Below are 26964 nucleotides of genomic sequence, written 5' to 3' on the forward strand. Positions count from 1 at the left end.
CTCCCCTCCCTCTTTGCTCCTCTTTTATTCCCTATGGGAGGGGCCATTCATCATCTACCTATGGCCTTACTCCCAAGTCGATCCATGTTCCTCAGCTGTTCCCTTCCTCTGGCAACTCTACACGTGGGCACACTGGGAATAGGCTCCAGCTGTGGTTCTGCCTCACTGATATCTCACTCTAAAGGCAGCTTATAACTGTCAGACAGTCTTGGCCCCCTCTAAGCCTGTGATGCAGAGCCTTCCTCAGACTCCAGGACTGACCCATGTTCCTCCCCAATCTCCTCACTGTCCGAATCTTCTGCCAGCTCTGCTGGCCACTGGCAGGTCACAACAGTATCTTCCTAGATCTCAAGATGCTTTCAACCCCTTAAATTTGATTTGCCTTGCAATTTTCCAGCAGTTGAACTAACTGATAGATTAGAAAAAGAGGCACACCATTTTATCATGGCTGCTCCTTTCTCCTTCCCCTACTCTTTCAATAGGCTGGCACACAGCTTCAGGAGAAGAGTTACCCATCAGCCTGCCTTTGGCTGTACCTCAGCTATCGCAACATCTCTCTTTCTCTATTGTTAAGCTACTTCTCAGAAAGACATATACATATTGTTAAGCTATGTCTCAGAAAGCCATTGGCTCACTGGATTAGGAGCCCCGGTTGACAATTTTTAAATTGAAGAGCTAGAATTTGGGGGGGGGGGGATAGAGATTGTTTATCCTTCATGGGCCAAGGAAACTTTTATGGAAAATGGAAAGATCTTCATGATGAAAAGGTAACTCAGTAGGCAAGCTTGCAACCCCGAGAATCTTTCATTTGTTTAAAGACATCAAGAAGGCATTTTGGATAGTAATCAGTATCTCAGCTGGATTATTGTAAATAAAGCTTATGTTATATTTATGGGTAATTGAATAGTATCTTCCTTCACAAGAAAGATAAAATACAGTGTCTGGGATCTTGGAGTTTTAGTGGACAACCAGCTAAATATGAGCCAGCAGTGTGCAGCAGTGGATTGCAGTGACAAAAATGCCAATACAATCCTAAATTGCATTAACAGAGGGATAAAGAGTGATAAAATCAAGATCTAATGAGGTACTAATACTACTCTATAAAGCCTTAGTTAGACCATACCTAGAGTACTGCATCCAGTTTTGGTCCCCACACTAAAAACAAGATGTTTAAACTCTAGAAAAAGTGTAGAGAAAAGCAACCAGGATGATTAAGGACTGGAGACTAAAACATATGAAGAACAGTTACAGGAACTGGGCATGGCTAGTGTAGAGAAGAGAAGAGAAGAGAAGAGAAGGACCAGGGGAGACATGGTAGCAATCTTTCAATATTTGAGGAGTTGCCATAGAAAGGAGAGGATCAAGCTATTTTCCAAACTACTTGAAGGCCAGACAAGGAATAATGGATGGAAGCTGATAAAGAAGAGATTCAACCTAGAAATAAGGAGACATTTTCTGACAGTGAGAACAACCAACCAATGGAACAGAAGTTGCTTTTCAGATGTTGTGGGAGCTTCATCACTTGAGATTTTCAAGAAGAGACTGGACCGTCAGAAATGGTGCAGGGTCTCCTGCTTGAGCAGGAGGTTGGACTAGATGACCTACAAGGTCCCTTCTGACTGTCATTATATTAAAATAGTTGTCATTTACCACTGTAGACTGCTGTAAAGTCTCCACTGTAGCCTTTAAGATAAAATGTAAAATAAAAATATTCTGATCTCAAAAATAGAAATAACTGAACCTCATTTGTGTTACTACATTGAGCTTTCTGTACCCTACTTGTGTTACTGTTGCATCACTAGTATTGCGATAGCAAGAAATTGATTGCATTAAAATGAAAGAAACATTAAAAATTCATTAAGTAGTACTTTGGGTGGGGGGGAAATCCCATATTTTTTATTTATTACCTATGGCTCCTTTTGAGAAAGGTTAAATTGAAATCATTTACATTTCTTGTGGATGGAAGGGAGAAGAATCTAAAACATTAAAGAAAATGAGAATATGGTAGTAATTACTACTACTACTACTACTACTAGTAGTAGTAGTAGTAATGTAGTAGTAGTAGTAATAGTAGCAGTAGCAGTACAGGGATGGGTTCCTCCCGGTTTGGACTGGTAGGGACCCACTGGTGATGTCACGATGATATCACTGAACTGGTTCGGTTGATTCCGGTCAGGTTTCTTTTTTAAAAAATTGGGGTGTGTGGTTTCCTCCCGCAGCATGGGAGGAAGCAAACCAGCAGTGAGGTAAAATAAGTTGGAATCCTCCCCTGTAGTAGTAATAGTAGTAGCAGTAACCGTAGCAGCAATAATGGCATTAATACAGAGCAGCAACTGTATATTTTGTGCAGAAACCCCACTTTAAAAAATTGAGAGCAACAGAGAACTACGGGAGAGAAAGTAGCCACATATTTCAATAACTGCTGTAGGAAACAGCGTTGCTAAAGGTTTTATGAGATTCAAATTTGAGTTTTCACACTATGACCCATTTGAAAACTAGTGGATTAAAATATAACAATCTCATGGAAAATCTTGGAGATCACAAGAGTATTTTGTAGATTAAAAAAAACAAGTAAGTACCCATCCCATTCATAAATCCTATTTGGTGGTGAGGATTAGACAAAGTGGTAGCCATGGATGTTTCCAGGTGATTGTAGTTCTTCCTCTTCAATCAACTTTAATGATTGTTAGACTGGTCTGCGACCTCTTGGGCCATTCTTTGGGATGTGACCAGTCTAATGTGACCAGAAAGAACACCAAATTTTAGGCCAGCCATGTTTCCCCCCTCAATGCTGGATGGTCCTTTCCATGCTCATTTATAGAGCAGAACAGAGTAACAGAATTGGAAGGGAGCTTGGAATTCTTCTATTCCAACTTCTTGCTAGAGCAGGAGACCCTATACCAGTGATGGTGAACCTTTTTTGGTTCGTGTGCCAAAAGGGGTGTTTGAGGTGTGTGTGCTAGCATCCTTGCATGTGCCCAAACCCCTTTCCTCCCCCTCCACACATGTGCACTCCTCCATGCTGCTCCCCTCACATGCGCACAGGACTTAATGAAATCCCGATGGCAAAAAAATCCCCCAAAGGGCAAACAGGAAGTTCAGAGAAACACACTTCTGGTTTGCCGTTGTACTGTTCTTTGCATTCCAGAGGGTACAGGGAAACTTCTTGAAGCTCGGGTGCAAAAAAAGAGCACAATGGGCAAACTGGAAGTTCAGAAAATGCACTTCCAATTTGCCCATTGTGCTTTTTTTTGCACTGGGGCTTCAGGAAGCTTCGCTGAACCCTCCAGAGTGCAAAAAATAGTGCAATGGCAAACCAGAAATGCGTTTTTCTAAACTTCCAGTTTGTCCGTTGGGGGATTTTTTTTGCCTCCGGGGCTTCAGGGAAGCTTCCCTGAATCATTCGGAGGATGCAATGGCCTTTCCCAAGGATGAAAATCAGCTGGCCAGTGCATGCATGCCTGCTGGAGCTGAAGCCTAGCAAAGTCTGATGTGCCCTCTGATATGGCTCCACATGCCACCTGTGGCACGAGTGCTATACAGGGTGAGTTCCAAAATTAATGCAATTATTTTTTTAAAGTAATTTATTGAACAGATTTGCATAAACACTTAAAATTCTTCAAAGTACTGTCCTTGGGTCTCTACACATTTTTTCCAGCGACTCTGCCATGACCGGCTGATTGGATCTCTTTTATGGACGAAAAACGGGTTCCTTTCAAGGGCTGGGAATAAAAAGAAGTCTGCTGGGGCGTCATCAGGATTATAAGGGGGGTGGGGCATAGTTGGCACCTGGTGTTTGGCCAGGAACTCACAGATTCATAGCACATTGTGGCAAGGCATGTTTTTCATCCATAGAAGAGATCCAATCAGCCATGACAAAGACCTTGCAAGAGGTCCCTGAAGATGCCTTCCAGGGTGTGTACCGGTCATGGCAGAGTCGCTGGAAAAAATGTATAGAGGCCCAAGAACAGCACTTTGAAGAATTTTAAGTGTTTGTGCAAATCTGTTCAATAAACTACTGTTAAAAAAAATGATTGCATTACTTTTGGGACACACCCTGTAGGTTTGCCATCATGGCACTATACCACTCCAGGCAAATGGCTGTCCAGTCTTTTCTTAAAAGCCTCCAGTGATGGAGCATCCAGAACCTCTGAAAGTAAGCCCTTCCACTAGTTAATTCTTCTCACTGTAAGGAAATTTCTCCTTTGTTTTAGGCTGCTTTACTCCTTGATTAGTTTCCACCAATCGTTTCTTGTCTTGCCTTCTGGTGCTTTGGAGAATAGTCTGAGCCCCTCTTCTTTATGGCAGCTGCTCAAACACAAGTATTATGTCACCCCAAGTTCTTCTTTTCACTAAAACAGTTATGGTGAACCGTTTAGGCACCGAGTGCCCAAAGTGGAGGGGCACCTAAACTGCCAGGCGCAGGTATATGTACGGTGCCCCAGATGCTTACTGAAGTGCACAAAATTGACAGTCAGTGCCTCCTGAGAAGGGAAGCTGGCAGGGGGAATCAGAAATTTCAATCAGGTTATCGCAGGCACACTGTAACATCCACAAATTTGCATACAAAGTTGTGACCGCCTTCTGCCTCATGTATCCCAGTGGCTGGTCAGATCCCACAGGGTTGGCCTTCTCCAGGTCCCGTCGGCCACTCAATGTCACCTGGAGGGGCCTAGGGGAAGAGCCTTCTCTGCAGTGGCTCCTACCCTTTGGAACAAACTCCCTCTAGGGATTTGTACCGCTCCCACCCTCCTGGCCTTCCACAAGGCTTTACAAACATAGCTTTGCTGGCAGGCTTGGGGCCATTGAGTACTACATCCTGCTCTGGACATTGATTAGAATATATATGGGATGGTTGTAGATGATTGTTTTTAATGATTTGTGATTTTAGACTGATTTTTAAATTTAGATTTCTTATGTATTGTATCAATGTATTTACTGTTGTGAGCTACCCTGAGTTTGCGGAGAAGGGCAGCATAGAAATCAGATAGATTAGATTAGATTAGATTAGATTGGGTTGGGTTGGGTTGGGTTAGGTTAGGTTAGGTTAGGTTACGCTACGTTACGTTACGCTACGCTACGCTATGCTACGTTACGTTACGTTACGTTAGATTGATGCAACACTGGTCTGAACATTGTGGAAATTTCAATTCCACAGTCCCGTATTTTTTAATACATTATTTCAGGCACCAGACTTTAGATTACTTGATTCAAAGATTCTTGTGACATATAATGCACCTTTTGGATTAAAATGAAAGTACATTAAGACATTTAGCAGTATATCCAGATTTAAGGTTTCTTTTAACATTCCTCTTTAAAAGCGAGGTATCTATTGGTATCATTTCCAGGAATACACCTAAACTGAGTATAATTCTGATGCATTCTTGTGTTAGTTTTCATTCTAAAAATGGAAAGTTGGCTGCAGTCCAATGGTTTGCAGGAAACAAGCAAAAAATAAATAAACCTCTTGGTTTTCAAGAACAAATAGAACATAGAATTATAGGGATGGAAGAGATGGGTCCTGCCAGAAGCATCAATGCTGCCAGCGCCGCTTCCACCCACTCCTTCTGCTTGCACCTCAGGCAGGAGGTGGCTGGGTGAGGCTGGAGGGGAGCCGGGCAGGATGGAAGGAAGCTCCTCTGAGGCCAGGAAGGAGGAAAGAGGAAAAAAGCAAGGAGCACAGATGCAGCAGCAGCAGTGGGGGGAAAAAGGAGAGCTCAGCCCAGACAGTAATCCAGGAAGTGACAGCTGCCAAGCATGCATCTTCATTTCTGCCAGTGGAACTGCGTTCCACCCTGTCCTGCCTGCTGCCCACCCCTGTGTGTGGGTGAGCTAGCATGCATGCAGGTACCCACACTCCTTCACTCCCCCTGTGCATGTGCACAACTCCCCTCCAACCCCCGCATGCACACAGCCCTCAGTGGAGCCTGAGACGCTGAAAAAAAATGGGCAAACGGGCAAATGGGATGTTTGGTAAAAGGGACTTCCGGTTTGCCTGTTGTACTGCTTTTTGCACTCCAGAGGTTTCAGGGAAGCTTCCTGAAGCCCCAGAGTGTGAAAAACAGCCCAAGGGGCAATTGGAAGTGTGTTTTCCGAACTTCTGGTTTGCCTGTTAGGCAGTTTTTCGCACTCCAAGGGTCCTCCTGAACTGTCCAGAGGGCAAAACAGTCTTTCGCCAATGCCAAAAATCATCTGGCCAGTGCATGCATGCACATTGGAGCTGACATAGATTAACGTCTTGCATGCCCTGCAATATGGCTCCATGTGCCACCTGTTGTATGTGTGCCATACGTTTACCATCCAAGTCAAATTGTTGCCCAATCTCTTTTTGAAAACCTCCATCAATGGAGAACTCACAACTTCTGGAGGCAAGCCGTTCTCCAGATTAATGGCTCCACAGAGTCAGGAAATTTCTCCAAGTTCTAGCTTGGATTTCTCTTTAATGATCTTCCATCCATTACCTCTTGTCCTACTCTCAGGCCCATTTGAAAATAGGTCAACCTTCTCTTCTCTGTGACAACCCCTCAAGTATTGGAAAACAAGGATCTATACAAAATGACCACCACTGAGACCATGGACGGCCATTTTGTGTAAATCCTTGCTTTCAATATTCCAAAGGTCTTCTAATTCAACCCTCTTCTCAAGACCCTGTACCATTTCAGACAAGTGGCTGTCAAGTCTTTTCATAAAAATCCTCAGTATTGGAGCACCCACAATTTCTGGAGGCTCGCCATTCCACTGCTTAATTGTCCTCACTGTTAGGAAGTTTCTCCTCAGTTCTAGGTTGCTTCTTTCCTTGTTTAGTTTCCATCCATTGTTTCTTGTCCTTCAGGTGCTTTGGATAATAGCCTGACTCCCTCTTCTTTGTGACAGCCTCTCAAATACTGGGATACGTATTGGTAACCCTCATCTTACAATGGTTTAATGACCATTCAAAGTTACAATGGCACTGGACACTTATATCACTTTAATTGTATTTTCTTCATTTTAATTTTATTTTAATCCAATTCCATTTAGAATTGTTTTCATCAGATTTTAGTAATAGCTTCTGTTTGGAACTCTGCACATGGATATGGCCCTTGGGCTAATCAATAGAGCATCCTAAGCTGGAAATAAAGACCTATGACCGCTGCAGCATCCAGATGGCCATGTGTTCGAAATTGGGACCAGTTTGGCTTGACAACTGGTTCATGTTTCTGACAGTTTCAGTGCAGGAGAGGGCTACCCATCTCCGGACCTACCAATACACTGCTGGAGCCAGCGCATGTGGGCCAGCGTGTGTGCATTGGTGCGAGATTTTGGTGATTTCCGCCAATATTTTTGCTTCCATGCATGCGCAGAAGCAAAAAATCAGCAAAAGTCACCAAATTCTCACTCTTGCATCCTCACGCAAGATTTGGCTTGGGGTGCATGCACAAAAGGCAAATCTCACATGGGATGCACGTGCGCATGTCTGGGATGCGCAGCTATGTGCGCATCACAAAAATTACTACTCAATAGAGTGTCCCGCACCGGACACTGTTTCAGTGTCCTGTAGTCATGGGATCCCCTTCTGCAACCTTCCGACAAGCAAAAGTCACCGGGGAAGCCAGATTCACTTAACAATCATGTTGCTAATTTAAAAACAGCAGTGATCCACTTAAAACCCTGCTGTTCTGTTTGGGTCTGTGAAGCCCGTTTTCGAACTTTGAGACACTGTAAAAAAATTTCCCTGCATATCTGAAACTTGAAATTTCATGGCTTTGCATCATGTCAGGGATTCTCTCTATGAGAATTTTTTTGGGGGGTGGGGGGCTTATTTTTTGCTGGGAAAAAAAGGTCATCAAAGTTGTGTTCCCGAGTCTCCCTGACCCGGACAGAATTTTTTTTATTTTAGGTGCTTATATTTGGTCAATTTGAAACCTTTTTTTCACTTGGAAACTAGTTTGAACATTTCTGCATACAATGAAATAAAAATTGAAATGAAAAAATTAATGCTTATATTTTTATTTTGCTCATAAATGCCCCCCCCATTTTTGTGAAATTTTGAAATTAATAGCATAATTTGTATATAAATTGAAATAATTGAACACAGTGGGGGGTGGCCTTTTATGAGCAAAATAAAAATATAAGCATTAATTTTTTTCATTTCAATTTTTATTTAATTGTGTGCAGAAATGTTCAAACTAGTTTCCAAGTGAAAAAATATTTTTAAAAAGACCAAACATAAGTACCAAAACCAAACAATTTTCAGTCCGGGTCAAATAGACCCGGGAACAGAATTAGTGTACAGTGTGTTTGAACAGAACAGCAGTGTTAAGAACTGCGGGAAGTGAGGTTGTAAAATGGAACCAAACTCTGTTAACCACTGTCTCGCTGAGTAACAGAAATTTCAATCTCCATTGTAAGTGGAGGACCACCTGTGGATAAAGAGCAGGGGTTGGTCCCACTTACCTTCCCAATCGGTTTGCATCACATGTGGGAAGTGTGCATTTTGCACATGTGTGCACACTTCGCTCATTTTCATGCCTACATCACATCAGGGAAATGATCCTCTGAGCATACGCAGAAGCCTTGGTGCATTGCACAGAGGGTTCTTTGCCAACCGTTTCAAGGAGCAGCAACTTGGAGGACCAGTTTGGGGGACGTGTGGCCAACTGCCCATCGCGCCGACTCGGCGAGCCAGGACAAATTTCCACCACTGATACAGAGAAGCAATTCTCTCTGCTTCCACTTTTTCCATTTCATTCCTTACAACTGTAATAAGAAAGGTTCTGTTGTTAATAATGTTAATAGCAATAGCAACAACAACACTAAGAACAAAGTGTTGGTTATGACCTTTAAAGCCCTTCATGGCATTGGACCAGAATATCTCCGAGACCGCCTCCTGCCGCACGAATCCCAGCGACCGATTAGGTCCCACAGAGTGGGCCTTCTCCGGGTCCCGTCAACTAAACAATGTTGGTTGGCGGGCCCCAGGGGAAGAGCCTTCTCTGTGGCGGCACCGGCTCTCTGGAACCAACTCCCCCCAGAGATTAGAACTGCCCCTACTCTTCCTGCCTTCCGTAAACTCCTTAAAACCCACCTTTGCCATCAGGCATGGGGGAATTGAAACATCTCCCCCTGGGCATGTTTAATTTATACATGGTATGCTTGTGTGTGTGTCTGTTAGTATATGGGTTTTTTTAAATTTTTAAATATTTTAATTAATTGGATTATTTATTATTTGTTGCACTTGTTGTGAGCCGCCCTGAGTCTTCGGAGAGGGGCGGCATACAAATCCAAATAATAAATAAAATAAATTAGAAGAACTATGCTGAATCAGGCCAAAGCCCATCAAGTCCAGCATTTTGTGTCCCACAGTGGCCCACCAATTGTCCATGGGGATCTTGAGCAGAAAGAGAAGGCAAGACCCTCCCTTTCCCTTGACCCCCAACAAATGGTACTCAAGGGAATCCTGCTGGCCTCAACCAACATAGAGGTGGCACATGGACATCCGTTTCAATAACCACCGATACACTTGGCTGTCTAATCCTGCCTTGAAGCTATCAAGGCTGACAGCTGTCATGACCTCTTCTGGAAGTGAATTCCATCAACCAATGACCCTCTTGGTGAATAAATATTTCCCTTGATTTGTCCTCACTTTCTTACCTATGAGCTTTAGGAAGTGCTCCCTCGTCCTAGTATTTTGTGATAGAGAAAAGAATTTTTCTCTATCCACTTTTTCTATCCCATGCATGATTTCATAACTTTGATCAAGTCACCCCTTAAACGCCGTCTTTCAAGGCTGAAGGGACCAAGGTGGCGCAACCTGGTTTCATAAGGGAGGTGCTCCATTTCTTTGATCATTCTTGTTGCCCTTTTTTTGCACCTTTTCCAGTTCCATTATATATTTATTTATTTATTTTATTTTATTTATTTATTTGATTTTTATGCCACCCTTCTCCTCAGACTCAGGGCGTCTCACAACATGTTAGCAATAGCACTGTTTAACAGAGCCAGCCTATTGCCCCCACAATCTGGGTCCTCATATATAATTCTTGAGGTGCAGTGACCAGAACTGGACACAGTACTCCAAGTGTGGTCTCACCATCAATTTGTACAGAGGCAATACAACACTTACCTAAAGAAGGAGACAGAAGGTTTGATTCTTGCAGCCCAGGAGCAAGCAATCAGAACAAATGCAATCAAGGCAACGATCGAAAATCAGCTGATGATCCAAAATGCAGACTTTGCAAGGAAGCTGCAATTGATCACATCCTTAGCAGCTGCAAGAAAATCTCATAGACGGACTGCACACGGAGGCACAGCTACATGGCCCAGATGCTCCACTGGAACCTGTGCCACAACTAACATCTACCCATGGTAAAGAACTGGTGGGCAAACCTGAGAAAGTAGTTGAAAACAAACATGTCAAAACACTTTGGGGCTTTTAAATTCAATCAGACATGGTTTTGGAACACAATACACCGGACCTCACGATTGTGGAAAAGAAAAAAGTGTGAATCATTGATGTCACCATACTAGGTGACAGTCAAATTGGTTGCTCCAAATCTCTGGAACCAGCTGCCTCCTGAGATCCAGACTACCCCAACCCTACTGGCCTTCCAGAAAGCTGTAAAGATCTGGTTTTTCCAGAAAAGAAAAAAAATGTGGCTCATTGATGTTGCCATACCAGGTGACAGTCAAATTAATGAAAAACAACAAGAAAAACTTAGCCAATACCAGGATCTTAAAATTGAACTACTGTACAACAACTCTGGCATAAACCAGTACAGGTGGTCCCAGTAATAATCGGCACACTGGGTGCTGTGCCAAAAGACCTCAGCCGGCATTTGAAAGCAATAAACATTGACAAAAATCATGATCTGTCAGTTGCAAAAGGCCACTGTATTTAGATCTGCGCACATCATACGAAAATATACTGTTCAAAAAAATAAAGGGAACACTCAAATAACACATCCTAGATCTGAATGAATGAAATATTCTCATTGAATATTTCATTTGCACAGCTATTCCATTTGCACAACAGCATGTGAAATTGACTGTCAATCAGTGTTGCTTCCTAAATGGACAGTTTGATTTCACAGACGTTTGATTTACTTGAAGTTATATTTTGTTTTTTAAGTGTTCCCTTTTTTTTTTTTTTGAGCAGGGTACATCACACAGTCCTAAAGGCTTGGGAAGTGTTTGATTTGTGATATTGTGATAACGAAATACAGCATAATCTTTATAACAACAAGAACAACAAAACAACAACAACAACAACAACAACAATAATAATAATAGTAATAGTAATAATAATTAAAACTACTACTACAATAATAATAATGATCTGCTCCCCAAGTCCCCAGCAACTCTGAGTATTTTATAATTGTGAAAAAAAAAACATTTCCACCCCAAATTCTATTTCATTAAATTGCACGAGGTTTGCTAGAAAAGAAAATAGCCCAGGATAATTTCTCTTGCTGGCACTAATTCTATTCTTGCTGAGGAGTGGGTGATACGAAGCCTGAAGTTGGAGCCATGAGCAAATCCCCTCTGAGCTTGATTATGTCTTAAATGCATCTCCACGGGCTCAAACAGTCAACTCGGTCAGGGAAGACTTCGCCTTTCTTAATCACTGCTTAAGTTTCACCGCCATTCCTAAACCCTCTGGAGGTGAAACAGATGAGAAATTTTTAACACAGGAAGATTTCTGCAGCTCCTTAGATTGTTACCAGATTTGGCCTCAAGCAAAAATCAAAGTGAAAGTTAGTTTTGGTGAACTGTTACACTATGCTGGGTTCTCCCAGGAGCAAAGCTAGAAGAGACAGACAGCTGTCAAGAGTTGGATTTGAGAAGAAGGAAGAAAATGGCCTAGCTGAAGATAACAGATGGCACCCTGGTGATAGGATGGGTTTTTTTTTCATTCATCTTCCTGAAAGTTGATAAATGCCACCTTGCCCATGAAAAGGATTTTCCAATTAAGTGAAACGATTCGTTCTCTCTGAGAGTAAAGTTCTTGTGGATTTTTTTCAACATGTCCACGTAGCATTCTTGCCAACATTATGGATGTGGCTGGCCATTCTCATCTATCAGGTTGATTTTTCTTTTTATTTTGCCCTACTAGTTGTGTCTGGGTACACAGTTATGACTCAGGAAGAGTGAGAGGGATGGGACATTGGATATTTTCTCAGTCCCAAATGCTATGACTAAATTAGAACAAACTTGTCAAATATATAACTGAGACTTAGAACATAGAATAACGAAGTTGGAAAGGACTTTGAAAGTCTTTCAGTCTAATCCCCTTCTTGATCAAGAGACCTCATACCATTTTGGTCAAATGGTTGTCCAACTCATTGAAAACCTCCAGTGATGACGGACTCATTTCTGGAAGCAAGCTATTCCATTGATTGAATGTTCTCACTGTTAGGAAATTTCTCCTTAATTCCATGTTGGATCTCTCTTCCATCCATTACTCTTGTCTTGCCCTCGGGTGATTTGGAGAATAGGTCAACTTCCTTCTTCTCTGTGATGGTCCCTATAGTATCAGAAGACAGCTATCAACACCATAGACCCAGCTTTCATGTCACTCCTAAATCTTCTCTTCACGCTCGTCAAGACCACACTCCAAAAAAGCCAAATTTCCAGATTCTAACAAGCATGCATGCCCAACAATCAGCTGGTTGGCATACATGTGCAGGCCAGTTTACAGCACTGCCACGCCCGCAATGGGATCGCGCTCCAGAAAAGCTGGACTTACAGATTCTGGCATGCAGGCACACCTGACAATCATCTGGCTGGTGCACATGCAAAGGTCGGTTTACGACACTGCAATGCGTATGAAGGGATCACACTCCAGAAGAACCAAAATTATGAGTTCTGGCATGCATGCGCACCCAACAATCAGCTGGCTGGTGCACATGGACACACCAGTTTTCGGCACTTCCACGTGTGTGAAGGACAACTGATCATCCAGCGCACATGTGCACCAGAAACCTGGAAGTCAAACAGGCAAAGCCACATGTGCTGGTCGACATGGCTTTGCGTGCTATTTTGGGCAGGTGTGCCAAAGGTTCACCATCACGGCGTTATATGTTCATCATAGTGTTTAGCGTCTGCAGTCTTTTTTTTTGCTCTTCTCTGCACTCTTTTTTAGGGCATCTTTTTTGTATCACCATGATCAGAACTGGACACAGTATCCCAAGTGTGGCATCATTAGTTCAGTATAAAGTCTAAATCATATTGCACATTCCTTTTGTTTAAGTTTGAAACAAGTATGTTTCGAGGTTTTTTTAAAAAATCTTCCTACAAATAATCTATTTTAGCGATAAGGGTTCCCCCCCGCTTCTCTCTGAACAAAAGTTACAAAAGCCTGACACAATAATTTAAGAAATTTCCTAACAGTTAGAACAATTAATCAGTGTAACAATTTCCCTCCAGGAGTTGTGAATACCCCAACACTGGAAGTTTTAAAGAAGATGTTGGATAACCCTTTGTCTGAAGTGGTGTGGGGTTTCCTGCCTAACCAGGGGGTAGGACTAGAAGACCTCCAAGGTCCCTTCTAACTCTTTTATTCTGTTCTAAATGGGGAAACTTCTCTTTCTACAAAGTTGCCATTTTTGACTATCCCTGCTCTGTTTCTTCTAATCTTTCTCTCCTCAAAGATCCCACAGCATCTTTAAGGAGACATTGCCCAGCATAGCAATAACTTCCCACTTAAAATTTAATAGGAGAATTTTCTGTCTCAAAAAACCCGTCTGACTCCTTTCCCCCCCCCTACTACGTTCCCAGCGATTTTTCTGAACAGAAATCTAAAATGATTAGATCAGTCTTCCAAGCTCTATGGAGGGTTTTCATATTTCAAAAGGGAGCTGGCTTGGCTCCCTGCCCTACTTGATTCCATTTCCTCTCTTGCTCCCTTCCGTTATTTGCCAGACTGAGTAAAAATATGAGATATGCATGCTTGGTGGAGAAAATATATGGCTGGGAATTTATTAGTTCCCTATAGAGCCCTGAAATATTGACTGGTTCCGAGATCGATGACCTCCCAGCTTCAGCTAAGTTAGCCATTTTAAATGGAAGGAACTGAGACTTTGAGTGTGGGAAGAAAGGTAGAATGTGCTGACAAGAGAAACATGATTTGAACAAGAACAGCAGGGAGCCCAGATAGATACAGGAAGGAAGAGAAAAATATGAAGGAGCCTAGGAGGACTGTGCACATATTATATGAGGGTGATAGATGAGAGAGAAAGAAGCAGAGGTTCAGAAAAAAAACCCATAGCTATCTATCAACAAAAAGAAGCCAAGACATTTCACAGTGGTGAACTTTGTTAGAAAAGATATCAAACGCAGCTTTCTCTGAGTCTTGCAGTACATGATGTGAAGAACCGTTGCTGGAACTTCTTCAAAGCCAAATGATATAATTTATTGGGGTGCTGGAAGTAAGCAGCAAGTGCTTAATTTATTTAATTTGTTGCTGAATGTTCATATCCCATGGATGGAAGAAAAAATCACAATAACAGGATTGGAAAGGAATTCGATGGACTTCTAAACTCATGATGGTGAACCTATGGCAAGCATGCCACAAGTGGTACATGGAGCCATATCAGTGGGCATACTAGCTCTGGCCCAGCATGTATGTGCGTGCCAGCCAGCTATTTGGGGGTCTTCTGGGCCCACTGGGAGTTGGGAAACAGGCTTTTTCCAGCCTCCGAAGGGGTTGTGGAAGGCCTGGGGGTTTTTTTTTGCTCTCTGTAAGCTCCAGAGCCTTTCTAGGAGCCTGGGGAAAGTGAAAACGACCTTCTCCACCCCTTCGAAGGTCAGAACTGGCTCGTTTCCCCAACTTGAAATGGGCCATTTCTGGCCTCCAGAAGGCCTCTGAAGGCAGAGGCCATTTTTGCCCTCCCTGGGTTCCTAGAAAGGCTCTGAAGAGCAAAAAACAGAGGCCAAAAATGGCCCATTCCCTGACTTCTGGTGGGCCCAGTAGGCCCATTTTTTTGCCTTCCCCAGGCTTCAGAGGCTGAAACCGCCCTCCCAAAACCTCTGTTTGAGCCAAAAATCAGCTGGCTGGTACACACATGCATGCTAGAACTGATCTAGGGCAAAAGCTTGCATGCCAGCAGATATGGCTTCACATGCCACCTGTGCCACTAGTGCCATAGGATCACCATCACTGTTCTAGATCAACTCCCTGCTCAGTGAAGGGCTACCAAATTTTTTACCAACACATTGTGGGCGTGGCTTATGCAGGATGCCCTGAATTTTCTTTCAACATCTTTCAGTGCAAATTGGGTGCTCTGGGGTGGAGCTCCATTTTCGCTACCCCACTGTGTTCCACCCTATATGGGTAGCAGCCCACCCCTGTCTCAGGGTCACCTGAGTAGCTTCCGATTCCTGTAGGCAGGATGGGTGGAACACAGTTCCACCGTTGGAAATGAAGATGCGTGCACAACTCTAGCTGATCGGCGGCTGTCACTTCCTGGATTACCGGTCTCGACTCAGCTCTCCTTTTTTTCTCTGCTGCTGCGTCTGCGTCTGCGCTCCTTGCTTTTTTCCTCTTTCCTCCTTCCTGGCCTCGGACGAGCTTCCCTCTCTCCTGCCCTGCTCCCTTCCAGCCTCCCGCGGCCTCCTCCCACCTGAGGTGCAAGCAGAAGGAATGAGTGGAAGCGGCACTGGCAGCATTTATACTTCTGGCAGCACCCATTTGCCTAGCTATCCAGTCTGAGGCGGGGGGCCACGACCTAGGAAGGAGAGCACGGGAAACACAAAGCAAATTGTCACCATAGCGAGTGACACTGGTAAGGTTGTAAGTCGAGGACTTAACAGTTCACTTGAACAATAATGATTGTTCAAGCCACTCTCACCTGGTCACATGGCCGGCAAGCCACTCCTACCCAGTCACATGACCATTAAGCTACACCCACAAAATGAGCCAAACCCAAAGTGTGGCAGTAAAAATTTTGGCTGCCCATTACTGCCCTGCTTATGCCAAGACAATTGGCTGTCCAATCTCTTCTTGAAAACCTTCAGTGATGCAGCTTTTTCAAAAGGCAACTGGACTTTCTTGTTTTTTTCCCTTGAAAGCATTTTGCTTCTCATCCTAGAAACTTCTTCAGGTGTGAAGTTGGGACTGAAAAAAACTTCTTGGATGAAAAGTGAAATATCTTCAAGGAAAAACAAAGAAATTCCACTTGCCTTTTGAAGAAGCACCTCTAGGACAATCATGACCTGGATGATTGAGAATCTCCACAGATCTCCAGTGATGGAAACAACTTCTGGAAGTATGCTGTCCCATTGGTTAATTGTTCTCATGTTAAGAAATGTATCCTTAGTTCTAGGTTGTGTCTTTCCTTGGTTAGTTTCCATCCATTGTTTCTTGTCTGGCCTCTGAGTGAAAAAGTGGGGAGGGAGACCTACAAATAAGAGAAAAAGAGCTTGTGAGAGATATTTTCCAAAATAACTCATCTAAACTTCAAGTACTGGCCATTTTGTTTTGAGTGATGGGAGAGATGTTTCACGTACTGGTAACCATGAAATATTTCATGCCAATGGTAGGAATGATTTTGCTGCATTAGATAAAAAGGATTGCATGAAGTTGCTTTCCACTCAAATGATTGGCTTACCTAATCCTTGGGAAATAGCTTGACCCTTTCTGTGGCAGCCCCTCAAATATTGGAAGACTGCTATCATGTCTCCCCTGGTCCTTTTCTTCACTAGACTAGCCATGCCCAGTTCTTGCCACCATTCATCATATTCTTCTATATTTATATCTATAGGAGCATCCTGGGCTAAATGTGGGTGCTGAAGTAAGGTAATGGAAATATAGTAGTCAGTTATTTCCTAGCTTTTTACTTTCCAACAAAGTTAATTACTAGGGTTTGTCACACACTGTGTGGGAGCGGGAGATGGCTATTTTTCTATACTAATGCACATCACATGAAAGAGATTTTTTTTTAAAAAAAATACCTCTCCTTTCCACAGAGAGAGAGATGTTAAACACAGGCTGCTAAAATAAGACTAATAAAACAAAAGCATATGTGTATAAAGCAAGACTAACTTTATAAACATATGAAATATTTAAGCAAAGGGTCTTCTTTAGCAAAAATGCTACTTCCTCATCTTCAGTCTTGCTGGCTAGAATGTTGGAATAATTTGATAATGAAAGCAAGAAGCAACTGACTCTGGAGGAGAACAATTGCTCAAACTGTGGGGAGCATTCCAGATGTTAACATCTGTAGATTTACCTTCCTTTGTCTGTTGGCTTCAACAGCTCTAGGCCATTGCGAGGATAGAAAAAGAACATCTTGCAAAATGGACATTAAAATAATTTAACTGGAATTGGCTGATTGTCCATCTAGTCTTCCTTAGAACAAAATTACAAAAAGATGATAAGGGGTCAGAGAATCCTTAATAATGATGAACAATTGTTAAGTCCAGTCTAACAAACATAAGGACTAGTCTTCCAATATCTGCTATAAATTTTTGTTATTTTTCTCCACCTTAAAAATATATATAAATGGAAACTCATATATCATCATTATCAATCATATCTATGAATACACACATAAGTCAACGTATGTATATAAAAAACATCTTGTATAGTAAACTAGCAGTCTAACAGCCAGTCTATATCTAAAATAAAAAGAAATACTACTGTAATCTAAAATAGAAAAAAAGAAAAGAAAAAAACCAAGCTATTACTAAAAGGATTAGTAATGTTGGACCTATTTGATGAATTAATTTTAGAAGCCAAAATTCCAGAGACTGGGATTGAGGCTTGCAAATCCTTGATACCAAAAGAAGGAACAGATAACCAGAAAATGAAGAAATACAGAGCAATATCATTACTAAATGTGGATTATATGATATTTGTATCTATAATAGCAAATACAGTGGTACCTCTACTTACGAACTTAATTCGTTCCATAATCAGGTTCTTAAGTAGAAAAGTTTGTAAGTAGAAGCAATTTTTCCCATAGGAATCAATGTAAAAGCAAATAATGCATGCAAACCCATTAGGAAAGAAATAAAAGGTCGAAATTTGGGTGGGAAGAGGAGGAAGAAGAAGAGGAGGAGGAGGACAGTCACTGCCGAAGGAAGAAGGTGAGGTGAGGTGAATAAAAAATAAATCCAAAACTTTAAAGCTTAAACAAAAAAGAGGGACTCTGAGGCAGTGAGGAGGAACATGTGCCTCCCATACACCCGGCGTGAGGCTGCCTCCCGTACACTGCGCCAGAGAGAGAAACCTGGGGGGGGGAGGGAATGGCAGGAAACTGGCCGGGCCTTCGTGCTGCTCTCAAATTTCCCAGGAAATTTATCTAGGCTCAGGTTCTTAAGTAGAAAATGGTTCTTAAGAAGAGGGAAAAAAATCTTGAACACCCTGTTCTTATCTAGAAAAGTTCTTAAGTAGAGGAGTCCTTAGGTAGAGGTACCACTGTAGCCTTAAAAGATTTTTGAATGAATTTATTCTTATTTATTTATTTATTTATTTATTTATTTATTTATTTATTTATTAATTAATACAGTTGAAAGGGACCGTTAGGTCATCGAGTCCAACCCCCTGCCTGAGCAGGAAACCCTACAGCACCCGAGCCAAATGGAAGTCCAATCTCCTCTTGAAGGTGTCCAGAGTTGGGGAGTTCACCACCTCCCCTGGCAGGCAGTTCCATTGGTTGATCGCTCTGACCGTCAGGAAGTTCTGCCTTATTTCCAGGTTGAATCTCTCCTTGGTCAGCTTCCAACCATTGTTCCTCGTCTGGCCCTCTGGTGCCCTGGGGAATAAAGAGACCCCCTCCTCACCGTGGCAACCCCTCAAGTATCTGTAAACTGCTATCATGTCCCCTCTAGACCTTCTTTTTTCTAGGCTGTCCATGCCCAGTTCTCTCAATCTCTCTTCGTAAGTCTTGGTTTCGAGTCCCCTAATCATTTTGGTTGCTCTTTTTTGCACCTTCTCCAGAGTTTCGATGTCTTTTTTGTAGTGAGGTGACCAAAATTGGATGCAGTACTCCAGGTGGGGTCTGACCAGGGCATAGTAGAGTGGTATTAGTACTTCCCTGGTCTTGGAGCGTATTCCTCTGTTGATGCAGCTTAGGATTGAGTTGGCTTTTTTGGCTGCTGCTGCACATTGCTGACTCATGTTTAGTTGATTGTCCACCAAGACTCCAAGATCTCTTTCGCAGTCACTACTGCTGAGTGGGGTATCTCCCAGGCTGTATGTATGTCTAGGGTTCTTTTTGCCGAGGTGGAGGACTCTGCATTTGTCGGTGTTGAACCTCATTTTGTTGGTATGGGCCCACTGTGATAGTCTGTCTAGGTCTTCTTGTACTCTGAGCCTGTCCTCAAGGGTGTTGGCTACCCCCGCCAGCTTGGTGTCATCTGCAAATTTTATTAGTTCCCCTTTTATTCCCTCGTCCAGGTCGTTGATGAAGATGTTAAAGAGTACAGGACCCAGGACAGAGCCCTGTGGTACTCCACTGTCTACTTTTTTCCATGTGGATTTGGTGCCGTTGAGGACAACTCGTTGGGTGCGGTTGGTCAGCCAACTGTTTATCCATCTACACGTGTAGTAATCTACTCCATTTTTTTCTAGTTTGTGGATTAGGAGATTGTGGTCGACTTTATCGAAAGCCTTACTGAAGTCCAAGTATATGAGGTCCACTGAGTTGCGTTGGTCAACTGACTTGGTTATGGTGTTGAAAAATGATATGAGATTGGTTTGGCATGATTTGTTTCTGATGAATCCGTGCTGGCTATTGGATATGATCTTGTTTGTTTCTAGGAAGTGGGTAAGTTGTTTTTTGATTATTTTCTCCAGTATTTTTCTAGGTATAGAGGTCAGACTGATTGGTCTGTAGTTACCCGGGTCGGTCTTTTTGCCTTTTTTGTGGATGGGGACTACGTCAGCTCGCTTCCAGTCTTCCGGTAGGTCTCCAGTGATCCAGGATATTTGGTAGATTAGGAGGAGTGGTACTGCTATGGTGTCTGCCAATTCTTTTAGGACTTTGGGGTGAAGTCCGTCTGGCCCTGGTGATTTGTATTCGTTGAGTTCCCTCAGGTAGTCCCTCACTGTGCTTTTGTCTATGTTGAGTTCGGTTCTGGGGCAGTTTGTTGCAGTTAAATTGCAGATTGGTTGGAGGGAGGTTCCCTTTTGTGTGAAGACTGATGCAAAGTAGGCATTGAGTAGCTGTGCTTGGTCATTGCTGTCTGTGATTTCTCTACCCTCTTCGTTTTTTAGTGTGACGATTGTTTCTTTGATTTTCTTCTTATTGTTGATGTGTTGGAAGAATCTTTTTTTGTTGTCTTTGACTTCCGCTGCAAGGTGTTGTTCATATTGTGCCTTTGCTGTTTTTATTTTTTGTTTGCAGGAACTGGCTGTTTGCTGATATTCCGCTTTGGTTATGAGTCCTTCTTTCCATTGTTTGTACTTAGCTTTTTTTCCTTTTATGTCATCTGCGAGGGCTTTGTTTAGCCATGCAGGTTTAGTTTTGGTTTTCCTGTTTTTCCTTTTCATGGGGATTGCGTTGTTTTGGGCGTCTATGATGCTGTTTTTTAGGATCACCCAGGCTTCCTGAGTGGTTTTTCCTTCTAAGAGTTCGTTCCAGGGGCATTGTTCAAGGTTCGCTCTGAGCTTGTTAAAGTCCGCTTTTCTGAAGTCTGGGACTGTAGTGGTGTTGGGTATAGTAGCTAGTGATTGCACTATGTTGAATTTGAGGATGACGTGGTCGCTCTCTCCCAGTTTCCCTTCTTCTTCTGTTCCCTCTATTGTTTCTTCCCTGTTTGTTAGTATTAGGTCTAATATAGCATTCCCTCTGGTTCATGTTTCAACTTTTTGGGTTAGAAAGTTGTCAGCTAGACTGGAAAGAAATTTGGCAGACTTTCCGCTTGGTGCTGAGTTAGTTTTCCAGTTGATGTCCCCCATTATTGTCATGCTGTGTTTGTTGCATATGTCTGTTAGTTGGCATGTGAAGAGGTCGTCCATTGTGTCTGTTTGATTGGGTGGTCTGTAGTATACTCCAATTGTGGTGTTGCTCTTTTTTTCTTTTATGTTGACCCATATGATTTCTAGGGGGTTATCATCTTTGGTTGGATGTAGTTCTGTGGCAGTGTAGTGGTCTTTGATGTATAGTGCAACACCTCCTCCTTTCTTGTTTGACCTGTTCTTCTTGAAGAGGTTGTAACCCATTATCTGTGTGTTCCAGGCGTGTGTTTCGTCCCACCAGGTTTCTGTGATTCCAATTAGATCGTATTGGCCCTCGTGTATTAATAATTCCAGTTCATCCTGTTTGTTTCCCAAGCTTTGTGCGTTTGTGTACAGGCATTTTAGATGTTTGTGTTTGTTTGCAGGTAGAAATTTTTTATTCTCAGGTTTGTTTGTAGGCTTGTCCCGTTCCCCTTCCTTGTTTTGTTCAGTGTTTTGTCGTATAGTTTGGTCACCCTCCCCTCTCAGAGCTAGTTTAAAGCCCTCCTGATGAGTTGGGCTAGTCGGTTGCCTAGGAGGTTCTTCCCCTCTCTAGTGAGGTGTAGCCCGTCGCTTGCTAGAAGCCCTTCTTGGAGATAGTGCAGGCCATGGTCGAGGAAGCCAAAGTTCTTATGGCGACACCATCCTTTAAGCGAGTGATTTATCTGCAGGATTTTGCATTCTCTGGCGGGGTGTCGTCCTCTAGTGGGGAGGATGGAAGAAAAAACAACCTGAGCACCTGTTTTTCTGATTGTGTTGCCCAAGTGGTTATAGTCTTTCATAATTTGGTTCATGTCTTTCCCTGTGTCGTTGATTCCCGCATGAATCACCAATAGTGGGTAGTAGTCCGTGGGTTTGAGTATTTTGGTGAGGCTTTCAGTTATGTCAGAGATTTTAGCTCCAGGGAGGCAGCACACCTCTCTAGATTGGTTGTCTGGTCTGCAGATGGGAGGCTCAGTTCCCCTGAGGATTGAGTCTCCAATTACCAGTACTCTCCTTTTCTTTTTGGCTGGTTTGGGGTGAGGGAGGTTAGCTTCTGTTGTTGAGGCTTTTGGTGGAGTTGTGTTGTGCTTGGTTCTTGGTGGTTCTTTGTCAGATGTTTGCAGGTTTTCTTGTTCCGAGAGTACTGAATATTTGTTGCTTGTAGGCAGTGGGGTTGGGAGGAGGAGTGTTGGAGTTGGTGGAGGCTTGTTTTTTCGTCTTAGGGTGATGTGTGTCCAGCTATTTACTGCTTCTGGGGCGTGGATTCGGCTTAGCTCCTCTGGGGTGTTGGTTTTGTTGGGAGTCTGATGGATTTTCTCATTGTGATGTTGGTGCTTCAGGGTTGTTAGGTTTTTTTCTAGGTTTTCGATTTTTTCCTCAAGTAGCTGGATGAGTTTGCATTTGTTGCAGGTAAAGTTTTGGAGGTTTGAGGGGAGGAGTGAGTACATGGAGCACAAACTGCAGCACACCATGGATTCAGTTCCGTCTTCATCTATGCTTGTTCGGGGAGTGACTTCTGTGTGCATGGTTGGTGTATCTTCTCTCTCTCTGTGTGTGTGTTTTTCTTTATGTGTGTGGTAGGTTGCAGGGTGGGTGCGGGAGAGTGCAGAGGTGACATGTCTGCTCTTGTTGGTGATTTCCTCTGCTTCCCTGGTCAGCAAACCCGGTGTTCTTTTGCCTCACGGTGACCAGAATGACTTTCTCCCGAAAAGACAGTCTGAGGGGCTGCCATAAAGAAGAAGGGGGTCAACCTATTCTCCAAAGTACCTGAAGGCAGGACAAGAAGAAACTGATGGAAACTAAACAAGAAGAGAAACAATCTGGAACTAGGAAGAAATTTCCTGACAGGGAGAACAATTAATCAGTGGAATGGCTTGCCTCCAGAAGCTGTGGGTGCTGCATTGCTGGAGGTTTCTCACATTGAAAAACCAGATGCTAGCAGAAGGTCCAGCAACCTAGCTTAAGGGCTCTTCCTACATATTTCTCATCATTTCATACTGAGCTTGGTGGTGGAGGATTTATTGCTTGCTAATGATTTATAAGAATAATTTAAGCTGTTGTTTACCAAGTTATTTTAATCTGCTGAGGCCCATCAGAGCATCTTTGGATTGTGGAATTTTGTACATAGTGTGAGTCTTCCACCCATCCACCCACTTTTTACATGGTGATAGAATAAAGGGATTAGCTACTTCTTCAATTATGGGTTGTGAAACCCATAAATGAATGGTGGGCATAAGTAAGATGGGTTTTTCCTTTCTTGCTTCATTATTTGGGAATGTATTCTAGAGGACAAGAGTGTGCCACGACTCCTCTGTCTTGTCAGAGAATCATCAAGAAAGGGGAAGCTTTGTGGCCCATCAAATCCAACCCTATGGAGAACAAGGAAAGTTAGAGATAGAGCATGTTAGAATAGAATAACAGAGTTGGAAGGGACCTTGGAGGTCTTCCAGTCCAATCCCCTGCTTAGGCAGGAAACCCTATAACAGTGATGGCAAACCTATGGCACAGGTGCCACAGGTGGCATATGGAGCCATATCTGCTGGCAGGCGAGCCATTGCCCTAGCTCAGCTATAACATGCATCTGTGTGCCGACAAGTTGATTTTTGGCTCATGCAGGGGCTCTGGGAGGGCATTTTTGGCTTCCTGAGAGCCTCTGAGGGAAATGGAGGGTGTTTTTACCCTCCCCTGGCTCCAGGAAAGCCTTCGGAGTCTGGGGAAGGCGAAACACGAGCCTGCTGGGCCCTCCAGAAGTTGGAATCAGGCCGTTTCTGGCCTCCAGAGGGCCTCCGGGGGAGTGGCGGAAGCTGTTTTCATCCTCCCCAGGCATTGAATTATGGGTGTGAGCACTTGTACATGTGCAATACCACCCACCCATGTTCTTTTGGCACCTGAGGGAAAAAAAGTTCACCATCACTGCCCTATAATATTTCAGAAAAATGATTGTCCAATTTCTTCTTTAAAAACCTCCACTGTTGGAGCATTTACAACTTCTGGACAGGGGTGGGCATCATGACATTTCACACAATTTTATTTCCATGCATGCTCAGAGAGAGGATTTTTCTTCTGTGCATGCTCAGCGAGCTGAAAAATTGCAGAAAATTACAGAGAGAGAGAGAGAGAGAGAGAGAAAGAGAGAGAGAGAGAGATGGCAATGTGCCCGGACCAGCAATAACAGCACTGGAGCCGTCGCACCAAAATTGTATCATTGGCAGGCTTCTACCAGAATGCATGCACCAGACCGCATTCCAGCAGTCAGGAACCTACCTCTGCTTTTGGAGTATTAATTCAAATATTATTTTATTATTATTATTATTATTTATTAAGTGTATATGCCGCCCCTCTCTGAAGACTCGGGGCGGCTCACAACATATAAAAAACAGTGTACATTGAGATAAAAATAAGTTAAAATTAAGAGTTACATATAAAAAGAAACTAAAAAGGCTATTAACATGCACACATCATTCAGCAAACTTACTATATATTCATTGGCCAGGGGGTAGAGTCTAATAACCCCAAGCTTGGAGGTATAAGTGGGTCTTTAAACTCTTACAGAAGGCGGGGAGGGTTGGGGGGCAACATGAATCTCTGGGGGGAGTTAATTCCAGAGGGCCGGTCCTCCCACAGAGAAGGCTCTTCCCTTAGTTCCTGCCAGACGACAATGTCTAATTGACAGGACCTGGAGAAGGCCGACTCTGTGGGACCTCACCGGTCCCTGGGATTCATGCGGCAGAAGGCAGTCCCGTAAGTAATCTGGCCCCATGCCATGTACAGTGATCCCCCGGTTATTGCGTCCCCGACCATTGCGAACAGGCTAATTTGCGATTTTTGAACCCGGAAGTCAGAACACCATCTGTGCATGCGTGCCCTTTTGTTTCTATGGGCACGCATGCGTAGATGGCGCCGGGCAGATCAGCTGCTGGGCGGCTTCCCTAGGTCTTCCCCCTCTTGGTGGGCATCAGCGAGGAGTTTCCCCACCGCCCACGCAAACTCCTCGCTGCTGCCGCTTCGCTCGGGCCGCTTCCCAGCTGAGTACTCAGCTGGGAAGCGGCCCGAGCGAACGGCTTGTCCGCAGCCTGCCCACGCCGTTCGCTCCCCCTCTTGCTGGCGGGAGAGCGAGAAGCCCTCCCCAGCACCTGCTCGCCCGCCGTTCGCCGCTCGCCCGCCCTTCGCCCGGCCACCCGCCGTTCGCTCGCTGCTCGCCCAGCCACCCAGGTTCGTTTGGCTTGAGGGCTCAGTTGGGAAGGCGCGCGGGTGTTTTAAAACATCGCCGCCGACATGGGGGGCTTGCTAGCACCCCCCCCCAAACCCGGGTTGGGGGTTCGGGGGGGTGCTAGCGAGCCCCCCATGTCGGCGGCAACGTTTTAAAACACCCGCGCGCCTTCCCAACTGAGCCCTCAAGCCAAGCGCAGAAGTTCACCTTTGGCGCTTGGCTTGAGGGCTCAGTTGGGAAGGCACGCGGGTGTTTTAAAACGTCGCCGCCGACATGGGGGGCTCGCTAGCACCCCCCCAAACCTGGGTTGGGGGTTCGGGGGGGTGCTAGCAAGCCCCCCATGTCGGCGGCGACGTTTTAAAACACCCGTGCGCCTTCCCAACTGAGCCCTCAAGCCAAGCGCAGAAGTTCGCCTTTGGCGCTTGGCTTGAGGGCTCAGTTGGGAAGGCGCGCGGGTGTTTTAAAACGTCGCCGCCGACATGGGGGGCTCACTAGCACCCCCCCAAACCCAGGTTGGGGGTTCGGGGGGGTGCTAGCAAGCCCCCCATGTCGGCGGCGACGTTTTAAAACACCCGCACGGCTTTCCAATGAGTCCCGAAGACAAACGCGGAAGTTTGACATTTGTCTTCGGGACTCATTGGAAAGCCGCGCGGGTGTTTTAAAACGTCGCCGCCGACATGGGGGGCTCGCTAGCACCCCCCCGAACCCCCAACCCGGGTTAGGGGGGGTACTAGCGAGCCCCCCATGTCGGCGGCGACGTTTTAAAACAGCCGCGCCGCCCCCAATCTTCGGCTCCTCGCTAGCGCTGCGGAAGTAAAAACACCATCTGCACATGCGCAGATGGTGTTTTTACTTCCGCAGTGCTACTTCGCGAAAACCCGCTCGTTGCGGGGGGTCCTGGAACGGAACCCTCGCAATGATTGGGGGATCATTGTAGAGCTTTATAGGTCATAACTAACACTTTGAATTGAGTTCGGAAACCAATTGGCAGCCAGTGCAGATCGTGGAGTGTTGGAGAAATGTGAACATGTCTGGGTAATCCCATGACAGCTCGCATGGCTGCATTCTGCACAATTTGTAGTTTACGAACACTCTTCAAAGATAGCCCCATATAGAGAGCTTTGCAGTACTCGAACCTCAAGGTGATAAGGGCTGTGAGAAGATCTCCTTTGAGAAAATAATGAGCATCCTATAACTTAACATTTTGTAGCATCAGCAAACCAGTTACTCTCTAAGATTTGGAGAGTGTTATTTCTCCAAGCTGAAGGGCATATTTGTTGTTCCTGAAAATATTACCTTAGTGTATGGAGTCCACCGGGATTGGGTGGATTGAGGGGGAAAAGCAGCCATTATCTTATTCAGATTTGTGATCTGATTTAAAAGGAGAGTCAGTTTAAATTTGATGTTTCTATTCAGCTTGATTCAATAAAATGTGTGCATGTAGATGCCTTTAAAGAGATTCAAAGATACTGGACTTGATATATCAACTTAATTTGAAAATTCCGTTTGAGGTTTCAAGAGCGTCAGGATAGAAACTTCACAGAATCCTATTAAGCCTACGTATCTGAAACACCTGCATTTCTTATTACACATTATTACTATTATTGGCAGTTCTTTGTCCTATAGGAATAAAATTCTACTTCATCAACAGAAATAAAAATCAAAGAGTTCAGTTGGAAAAAAAAAACCCAGGAACCTTAGAGAATGTTGAATGTTCCCAAACCTAGCGATTTTAAAACTGTAGACTTCAACTCCCAGAATGACTGGAGAATTTTGGGAATTGAAGTCCACAAGTCTTAAAGTTGCCAAGTTTGAAGACTTCTGACGTAGAACATTGAGGGAAATGATGGTC

The 26964-nt window shown here is 44.0% G+C and overlaps 1 protein-coding gene across 2 annotated transcripts in view; it reads left to right on the forward strand.

Moving 5' to 3' along the window:
• Positions 1 to 26964, forward strand: part of RBFOX1 (RNA binding fox-1 homolog 1) — a 438314-nt gene that overhangs the window by 328302 nt on the left and 83048 nt on the right. The gene's annotated exons all lie outside the window — the stretch shown is intronic.

Source organism: Erythrolamprus reginae, chromosome 9, assembly GCF_031021105.1.
Source record: "Erythrolamprus reginae isolate rEryReg1 chromosome 9, rEryReg1.hap1, whole genome shotgun sequence".
In the NCBI taxonomy this organism is placed as follows: domain Eukaryota; kingdom Metazoa; phylum Chordata; class Lepidosauria; order Squamata; family Dipsadidae; genus Erythrolamprus; species Erythrolamprus reginae.